Below are 9,825 nucleotides of genomic sequence, written 5' to 3' on the forward strand. Positions count from 1 at the left end.
TCTGAAGGGTTGCCACAGCAGGGTATCAGGGCCAAACCTTGTTTTGAAGGCATCCCTGTACATTCAGGGTTCAGTGGGGCTCGCAGGGCTGGAGACAGCAGGTCAGCTAGGGAGCTAAGGCCAACTCTGTGGATGGGATGTGATACCCAGTGACTAAGCTGCAGAAATGAGCAGGAAGGCCCAGATCCAGGAGACGCTGAGACACACACTGCATCTTTTGGCAGTTTAGTCATTCTGTGGGATGTGCAAAGAGTCAAAGGTGAGTCCTTGATTAAGTAGATAGGAGTGATGACATCATTCACCAGAATAGAGACGTTTTGTCGAATAGATATTTTTAAGAAGCATTTTTGAAAGAAAAAAAAGAAAAGAAGCATTTTTGGTGGCTGGAGTAGGGTGTCTAGGCTTAGCATATATGAAGCCCTGGGTTTGACCCCACAAAAGGATGATGACCTCAGCAAAGGTGGGAGTGGGGTTGCACTCAGCACCCTGCAGGTCTTGATTCTCATGTGGGTTAGCCCCGGGGAGACACCTTCCATCTGGTAGGTATATTTCGAGACTGGGCAGTTTCTGCAGGCAAACAAAGCAGTTATTGTATGCAAGCATAAGAAACCACCTCTGATGATGGATATGTAGAAGGTAGTCTGTGAAGGAGACAGGAAGTCTCCTGGGAGAAGGTGTCACTGTTTGGGCTAGAATCAAGGATGTATGTATGTATATATGAATGTATGAATGTATGAATGAATGAATAAGTAAATAAATAAATTGAGAATATAGTGTGGAGAATTCTCATCTATCCAATAGACAGGTTTTCCCTACCATAAACATTTTCTTAATTTCTTTCCATAGGTGGGAAGTTTGCTTTACAAACCAATGCCAATGCATTTCTAGGCTTAAGCTTCCTCAAGTTTAAGTCAACTTCCCTTTTCTGTTAATACAAAAGCATTGTGGTGGTGGTGTGCACTTAATTGTCACTTCAGGCTCCTCTGGCCTTGCATGGTTTCCCTATTCCTTTGTTTTTAAATGTTCTAGAACGGCGGTTCTCAACCTGTGGGCCGCAGTCCCTCTAGCAAACCTCTGTCTCCAAAACTATTAACCTCACGGTTCACAGCCACAGCAAAATAACAGCTACGAAACAGCAACAACAATAATCGGATGGTTGGGGGTCACCACAACACAAGGAATTGTACTAAAGGGTCATAGCATTAGGAAGGTTGAGAACACCCGATCTAGCTGAATTTCAAGACTAATGGCCAAATATTTATAGAGTTTCCTTTCGTTCTGTTTGATAATTTTCTCACAGTTCTTTCTGGCCTTGGGGGGGAGACCCCAGAGGTGAAGTGACATGAAGACACATCACATGACCTATCAAGGCAGGGACTGTCACTCCCCTGTAGGTGTTGTGTGTTCTCTCCTTAGTAGAGTTACTCTTCTCTCCGTTGTCTGCACTGTACTCTTTGCAAGGAAGCCACTGGACACTTGCTGTCTTGAAGGGGCAGAGGTTTTGTTTCTGCCTCCTCAGGAGGGGATGCTCAAGAGTTTTGAATCTCACCCTGCATTTGTTGCAAGAAAGCATCTCTTCAGCTTTCTTTTAGACAGTCTTTCAAAAACACATAGATAAGCCCATCAAGCATGGGGCCTGATTCTAAGAGAACTTTAATGGGACTTAACATTTCTGAATTTATCTACTGGGGCTGCCGAGATGATGACGCAGTGGTTAAACGAACTGGCTACTCTTCCGGACAACCGGGGTTTAATGCCCAGTGGCCACATAGTAACTGATAGTGATATGCGATTCCAGTTCCAGGGGACCCAACCCCCTCTTCTGGCCTCTGTAGGCATCGAGCATTCATGTGGTGCACAGATATACACGCAGGCAAAGCACTCGTACACATAAAAATAGATTTTAAAAATATTAAATGTATCCAAGTGTACAAACCTCTAAAGGACTACACGGCAAGGTCATAACATACTGCTCAGGCTCCACTTCTGATCTGGAGATTCCCTTGAAGCAAGCCTGAGTGGATGTCTTCCAGGATCCCCCGACAAAAACTCATGCCTGTGTATCTCGTGCTAGCGCCTTGGGTGTGGCTGGTTAACCACACAGTCAGGAGGAAGTGGCCTTCACCTCCCCCCAAAAGAAGGTATCAGAGGAAATATTTGAGGAGGAGGAGTGTTAGAGAGACTTCTTTCTATCTAACACAAAGTCCTTCCTTGTTCCCCAAAGAGCATTCATTTGCACTCACCAAAAGTGGCCTTGCAAAGAAGTCTCAGTGAGAACAAACTTCATATGGCTACAAAGAAGAGCCAGAGTTCCACACTACGACAGTGGGAAAGAGGCCTGCTCTTTTTAAGAACTGGAATTCCAACAAGAATAACTGTCTTGGCAGTCACGAAACACACTACTTATATTGTCGGGTAATAAAAGTTTATAATGTTAATTTTAAAAAAGTCATTGCACCCTGATAAGATAAGAATCTGTCTCCCCCCCCCCATTTCAATTTCCCACAGTGGCTGCGTCTCCCCCCTCCCACAATCCCCTGCCTCTTCACAAATAAACTGTTTTTCTCCCTCATATTCTTCTCCTTATTGCCTGGACTTTGAAGTCCATTGTCATGTAAACATTAACTTGCTTCTTAAATAAAACCGCAAAGAGCAAGCTGTAATCCGAGCGTAACTCACACTTCCCACGAGCTCTCAGGAGTCTGGTTTCTCTCCCAGGGTGTCCCAGCGTCACGGGATCTACTTGGAAACCATTTTCCCTTATTTGTTATCGAAGTGTTTGGCAAAGAATAGTTACTAGAGATGATTTATCGTGGTACCACCCACTATTTCCTTTTAAATGTGGTCAAGGCCCAAATGATTGTCGACTTAAAGAGAAAGCACGCTAAATGGCAGTACAAATGGTTAAAAGGGATGGGGGGGTGGGGAAAAGGGGGAAAACCCATTGGCTGAAGTGTACGATTCATACATAACACAGACTGAAAGTTAGAACCTTGGGCTTCCTTTAACTTGTGGAATAACCCCTGCTGTCTAAGGTGGTACATACGTCCCTTCTCCTGGTCCTGAGCCAGAGACTCACTGACAATCACCGACAATCATTTGCATGTTAGTTTTTAATACACTTGTGGAGATCATGAGTCCAAATTCCCCTGGTTAATTCTTCAGTTCACCTAGCACATACTTTGTCGGTATAATCTATGGGAAAACGGTATCAAAGGGACAGGTTTTTTTCCTTCTGAATTTCTTATCAAGATGTTTTCGAACTTTGCCATATATTATTGTTGCCATATATTATTTATTTTGATGGCCTCTCCCAACATGGTAGTTTGAAACGGTAGTGAATTTTCCTTACGTGGGGTGTGGGGCATTTTCATGTTCTATAAATTGTTCTCCGGGCTGTGGAGGAAGCAGTCTTAGCCTTGAGATTTTGACCGTAAATGTGACACTTTTTTTTAGCATTCCCTTCTCCATCCAGTGTCTACACTATTCAAAGTGGACTTGCTGGACCTGAATTGTGTAGCTGTATGACCTGAAATATATGAAAGACTGATACTAAAAGGATATATCAAATTTCCTTTATCTATTTTTTTTTACCTCCTGAACTGAGTTATTTTTCCTTAGTACATGATTAAATAGACGGAGCATTTGACGAATTACTCTGTGGCTAATCTCTCTCAACAGCAGGAAGCCTGATGAATTTCCTCCACGCACCATTTCTGATGAGCTGACCTTTACCAAATGCCAAATGGAACAGTTGGAGTCAACTCCATCGCCTCCACTGTCCGCTCCCATTTATCCCCCAAACGCCCGTTTGCTGACCCGAAACAAAACTTGTTTAGCTAATTTCCTTTGGAGGATCGGCAGACACACAGAACAAATGTCTGCTAAAGTTAGGAAGAAGTTCTGACTGCATCTTAACACATGAACGCTGCTGTCACACACACTAAAGGCTATGGTTTGTTTGTCATTCCGCTGTTCTTTTATCCTTTATCATTTGGCAAAGTGATATTAGATTGAACTCTTCTGGGCATCAGTGATCATGCATCTCTCTGGTTTGGAAAACAAGATGGCCGGCAACCTGTTTCTCTAAGCAGCACTGGCACTCTTCCTCCTCCAGTGCTCTCTTCTTCTTCTCCCAAATGCTTATTGAGTACCAGAGCATCAGATAAGCACCACTGGACTGATGAACAGACGGCAGCTAAACTCTAGAGCTCCATGAAGCTTATTAAAATCTTTCCTTCTTGCCTGCCGGAGAACTCATTTAGAGAAAAGACACTATTGGAATTCCTGGCAAAGAAAGCCAGCACGGCCAGCTTTTGCTGAGCTAGAAGGCCCACCACCAACCTTTAGCTGTTGTAGCTCATCTTCTTCAGGGACTGGCTATGCCAACATTCTTCTGTTCTCCAAGAACTGGATCTGGGGAAGTTAATCTTCCTCCTTAGCACTAAGAACCTTACATAGGAGGGCTTAAATGGGCATCGATTGGATGTCACCCGGGGAAGCCAGAAAAGCTTCCTAGAGGAGTCAAGTGCTCACTCTCATCTGATGCAGTCACCTGAGCCCCAGCAGAAACCACAAATATACAGGAAAGTGGGGAAAATCAGATAAAGGCAAACCATTACAGGACACACGTGCAGAAGGGAAACAGTTAAGAATTAACTCAAAATAATTTAAGGTTACGAGAGCAAGTGGCACAACGGTTTAGTTAATAAGAAGCTACTCATCAAAGCTGTCAAATGACTAAGCTCTTTCAGGGATATCAAGGAGCAGGTGGCTAGACAAAGAGACCTACCTACAACAAAGATAAATCCCCGTGGGAACCAGGGTTGCACGTTGCTGACAGATGGAGAAGAATTTGTTTCTATGTCCGTCTACCCATATGTACATCTGAATACCTACATTTGTAGATCCATGCACCAAATGCTTACTGAATACCACCATCACAGAAGATAGTATTGGGGATACTGAAGCAAGTGGGAATGCATGCTTCTATGGAGCTTAAAACTCACCAGCATGCCGAAAGCTTGTTGAAAAGCCCAGCAGACTATAGGAAGGGTTGTGCTAAGAAGGCAGTGCTGCAACCTGGACCTGATAGTCTTAGCTAGCTTCTTCAGACTCTCAGGGCCAAGTGGAATAAGCTATCATCCACTCCTTCCTACCCGTAAGTATCCATGTTTTAGGTTCCCAGCAGCATCTTCTCCTTGACTGGCTGCAGTTGCCTATGGATGAGCTTTGTAAATGGCTGACTTCCTCACTGTCTTGACCGCTACAAATTCAGTTCATACCCACAGGTTTCCCAACTCAACATTTACTCAATGTTTTCTGCCTGATACCCATACATTTATGTGATTCCATTGAAATCCCTAGCCTAACGGTGGGGAATTGAGCTCACCTGTGGTAGCCTATTTAGGGTGCTTAAGAGAGGAATCAATGAACAGAGACAAGCAAATCCAAACTTGAATTGGCTTAAACACCCACATGTCAGGCTACGGTATAGTCCAGAGGCGTAAACAGGAAAACTTCGGTGGGAGCACACACATTTAGTCCCAGCACTGGGAAGGCAGGGTAGGTGGATCTGTGATTTGGAAGCCAGCAGAGCACAGATCCAGGAAAGTAGGACTACACAGGGAAATCCTGTCTTGAAAAACAGACAGACAGACAAACAGACAGACAGACAGACAGATAGACTGACTGACTCAGATCTCTTTGAGAATTCAGGCTGGATTATGGATTAGAGATAGGTTTGCTAGTAAGAGTGAGGACTCTTTGTAAATAAAAACAGAGAAAAGATCATTTAACCCTGATAAACAGGTATAGAATAGAAAACTACTCAGAAGAGCTCAGGGAAAGAGTTATTACTGTGTATTAGTTAGCTATCTGTTGCTATGACAAAACAACCGATGGAAATCAACTTTCAGAAGGAAAGGGTAGCATTGGCTCATGATCTCAGGGGTTTGGGTCTGTGGTCACTTGTCTCCATTGTCTTGGGGGCTGTCTGGAAGCAGACCATCATAGTAGGAAACACATGCTAGAGCAGAGTTACTCATCTCATGATGGTCAGGAAGTAGAAGGAGAAAGAGAAGTGGCCAGAATTCTAGCACATGCTTAAGGCATGACCCTGATAAACAGCTTCTTCCACCTAGACTTCCCCCCCGCCCCACCCCCAACACCTCCTAAAAACTCCAGTGGCTGAAAGGACCCAGTCTTCAACAGACTAGCCTCTGTGGTACATTTACGATTCAAACCATACTGTCCCCAGTGCTATGCAGAATGAGAGAGGAATGGCTGATCTTCCGGCCTGTTTGGGAGGTATATCCTGTGAACCGGAGTGTGGTACGATTTCCTTTGTTTCCTGATTTTTTTTTTTTTTTTTGATCACATACTGTGATCTAGAAAGTATTTGAAGAGAAACTGATAAATGAGACACAATCTGTTTCCTTTTGGAGCTCACAAGTACAAGCTAATAAACAACTACTCAAAGCTTAGGTAAAACCAGATTAGGTTTCTGATAAAGGATTCTCTTGCAACTTCAGAGCAGCGTAAAAATCCAGGGTGTTCCGGGAAACTACGAGTCAATACTATGAATGAAAATGAGTTCTGGAAAAAGCTAAGATTATAAAAACAGGGCTTAAAACAGGAGATACAGGAAATTATAAAACAACAAAACAAGAGATTTAAGACTTGATGTGGCCTAAAAAAAAAAAACGCTAAAATTAAAAACACAAAAAATTATAGATCAAAATAAGAGACAAAAAGCTAAAAATGAAGGTGGGAGACAGTAGCTGGAAAAGATGCTAAAACAAAGGATACAACAGTTCGCAGATCAGACCAAACAACAGAGAAAAAATAATAAAGATTAAAAAAAACAAGACTTGGAAAATAACCTTTTAAAATTAATCAAAATAAAATAGACAATAGACTATCAGAATTACAATATAAAGAAATGTAGAGACAAAACCTTAAACAGAAAATACAAAAACTCAAAGAACAGGAAGAGAAGACAACAAAAGAGGAGGTTAACAAAAAGAAAGAAAGAAAAAGTGGAGCAGAAGCAGGTGGCCTGGAGAAACCGCAAGTTCTAAGGGGTCCCCTAGGTGGGGAAGATGGTAGTGTAGGATAGATCTGCCCAATCTAGGCGTGCAGCATGTATTCATATCAATTGAGTCGTGCTTTCTTCGCCCAGGCTTATTTGGGTTGGAGATTTATCACAAGACTCTTTCCAAGTTGGGAGTGAGCCGGTGAGAGGGCACTGGGCTCTCCTTAGTGGAAAAGAAAAAACTCTCAGACTAGCCTGCTGTGAATATTTCTGCCTCGTTGAGAAATATCACTCTCTTTGTTAACTGGCAAATCCCCTACAGCTAGGATTACAGGCATGTGCTACCGTGTTTGGCTTTGTGTGAGCATTCTTTTCAAGGAAGCAGAGGGCCCAGTATTTACTCGCTTTCTCTATTAAGAGGACACTCAGCAAGAATGTGCAGAGAAGGTTGTTTGGAGATAGTGTCACCCTGAAATTTGTATGTTGGAGCTCTCTCTGTCTCCTGAGTGTGCCCGTATTTGGAATAGAGCCTTCAAAGAGATGGTGAACCAAAATGGGCTATTAAGGAGGGTCCTGAGGATAGCAGGGGCTGGCCTTTTATTATTTATTAATTTCATTATTGCGTGAGGACTGAACCTAGGATTCATACATGCTAGCAAACTCCACACTACTTTCTGTATCCCAGGCCCCTTTTTACTTTATGTTTTGAGGTAAGATCTCACTAAGATGCATGGCCGTCTCAAATACTTCAATACTTCAAAGAAGCAACGACTTCTTCTTCTTCCTTTTTTTTTTTTTTTTTAAGACAAGGACTCATTATGTAGCCATGGCTGGCCTAGAACTCACTAGATAGACCAGGGTGGGCTGACACTCATTGAGATCCACCTGCTCTCCCTCCCACGGCCTAGGATTAAAGGTGTGCACCACCCTGCCTGGCTAGTTTTATGTCTCACCGTTCCCTTTGTATTATCTTTCTATTTCTTTTCTTTTTATTATTTGATGTGCATGAGTGCTTTGCCTGCATCTATATCTGTGCATCACTTGTATGGCTGGCATTCACAGTGGCCAGAAGAGAGCGTTAGAGCCCCTGGGACTGGAGTTCCCGACAGTTTTGAGCTGTCACATGGATTCTGGGAATTGAACCTGGGTCCTCTGCAAATACTCTTCCCTGCTGAACTCTTAACTCTCCCCAGACCCCCTTTACTTGTTTTGCAATTCCACGGGGCTTCTTTTTTTTTTTTTTTTTTTTTTTTTTTTTTTTTTTTTTTTTTTTTTTTGGTTTTTCGAGACAGGGTTTCTCTCTGTAACCCCGGCTGTCCTGGTACTCACTATGTAGACCAGGCTGGCCTCGAACTCGGAAATCCGCCTGCCTCCGCCTCCCAAGTGCTAGGATTAAAGGCGTGCGCCACCACCGCCCGGCTTTCCACGGGGCTTCTTAAATTTTCTGTTATGACTGATCTTTAGTCAATCCCAAGCAAGCATATAGGTTTATAAAGTAAAACATTGTCAAACACTTACTGACATCATACATTTGTCTAAAATGATTATTTGCTTTTTCATGTAATTTATTAATGACAAAAGTAACTTTGCACGCTAGCAAGACAGATGTGTCCTTTTGTCTGTACAAAGCGTCAGATCCTGGCTGCACATCTGATGCTGCAGGATGGGGCACAGTCATTCTTTTTCAGGGTTGGTGGGCATAACTCTGGTTTTTACCACTGTCAATGCTGAGAATGCCATTGTGCATAAACGCACAGTACAGAACAGCAGCAGCATGCTTATGCAACGTGCGCATAGTGTTTGTTCAGAGCCAAGGCTTCAGTGGTTGCCCAAAGCCACCCACCTTGTGGCATTCCTTGCACATTTGATTTGCATGAACTTTGGTTGCTGTGCCTTCAGAGACCTTCAGCCGTTGCCAAATGACCAACAATTTAGTTATAATATAAATGGGTGGTGACCCATAGTTTAACCTGGGACTTAGGTTTAGGATTTAGCTCAATGGGCTTTGGGAGTTTAGATATCTTTATGATTTCCTAAAAGGAGTTTGGATTTAGAGTACGGCTCTTTTACTGGGTGCGGGGGTCGGGAGGGGTCAGACGAGAGAATCTGGCTGATGAGGAGATTGATGTCTTGCTTGACTCTAAGAGGGAGATATACTAAGACATGTATGATTAACAGGGTGACTTGTTTCCCATGAAGAGACTGTGGTAGACATTACAGAGTGTGACTTGCAGGTCATAGTTACATCGAGGGTTCTATCTTGCTTCATCTCTCTTGGATCACATGATCTGGGTAAAACTAGCTTTTACTCAAAGCCTGACGGGAGCCCCTATGGTCAATACCTAAGCCCTTGTGTCAACAACCATGTAAGTTCACCATCTTGGAAACAGAAGTCAGAACCACCTGGGTATTTCCAAAGTCTCAACACAGAGAAACTATCAGATATAAATATTTGTTGTCTTAAGTCTCTGTGTGTGAGGTAAAACACACACACACACACACAGAGAGAGAGGGGGGCTGGAGGTGCAGATCCTGTACATGGTACCCCCATCTCATTGTGCAAAAATTACATTTTCCAATTTTTGCTTTATGAATACTTCCTACGTTGACACACAGATGATTAGAGGGATCATGTCCTTAAGGTTCAGACCTTAGTAAAGTGAATACAGCTCATTCAGGACACTTTAAAATACCATCAGCTTTCTAGATCTTACTTCTGCAAGTTCAAGAGTACAACTACAGACACAGTTCAGTGCCTGATTCATTCATGCCAAGGTGCCAGTGGTCGC

General features: G+C 43.1%; 1 protein-coding gene across 6 annotated transcripts in view; it reads right to left on the bottom strand.

The window, feature by feature from the left end:
- Positions 1–2,776, bottom strand: part of Zbtb38 (zinc finger and BTB domain containing 38) — a 108,240-nt gene extending 105,464 nt beyond the window's left edge. For 5 of the 6 annotated variants that reach the window (XM_031346057.1, XM_031346052.1, XM_031346047.1 and 2 more), the window contains exon 1: positions 2,680–2,776. The gene's annotated coding sequence lies outside the window, so the exon portion shown is untranslated. Of the gene's footprint in view, positions 1–1,936; positions 2,043–2,679 lie in introns of those variants that run through there. The other variant, XM_031346041.1, reaches the window with a different exon arrangement.
- Between the last annotated feature and the right edge of the window lie 7,049 nt (positions 2,777–9,825).

This window comes from Mastomys coucha, unplaced genomic scaffold, assembly GCF_008632895.1.
Source record: "Mastomys coucha isolate ucsf_1 unplaced genomic scaffold, UCSF_Mcou_1 pScaffold23, whole genome shotgun sequence".
Classification (NCBI taxonomy): Eukaryota; Metazoa; Chordata; class Mammalia; order Rodentia; family Muridae; genus Mastomys; species Mastomys coucha.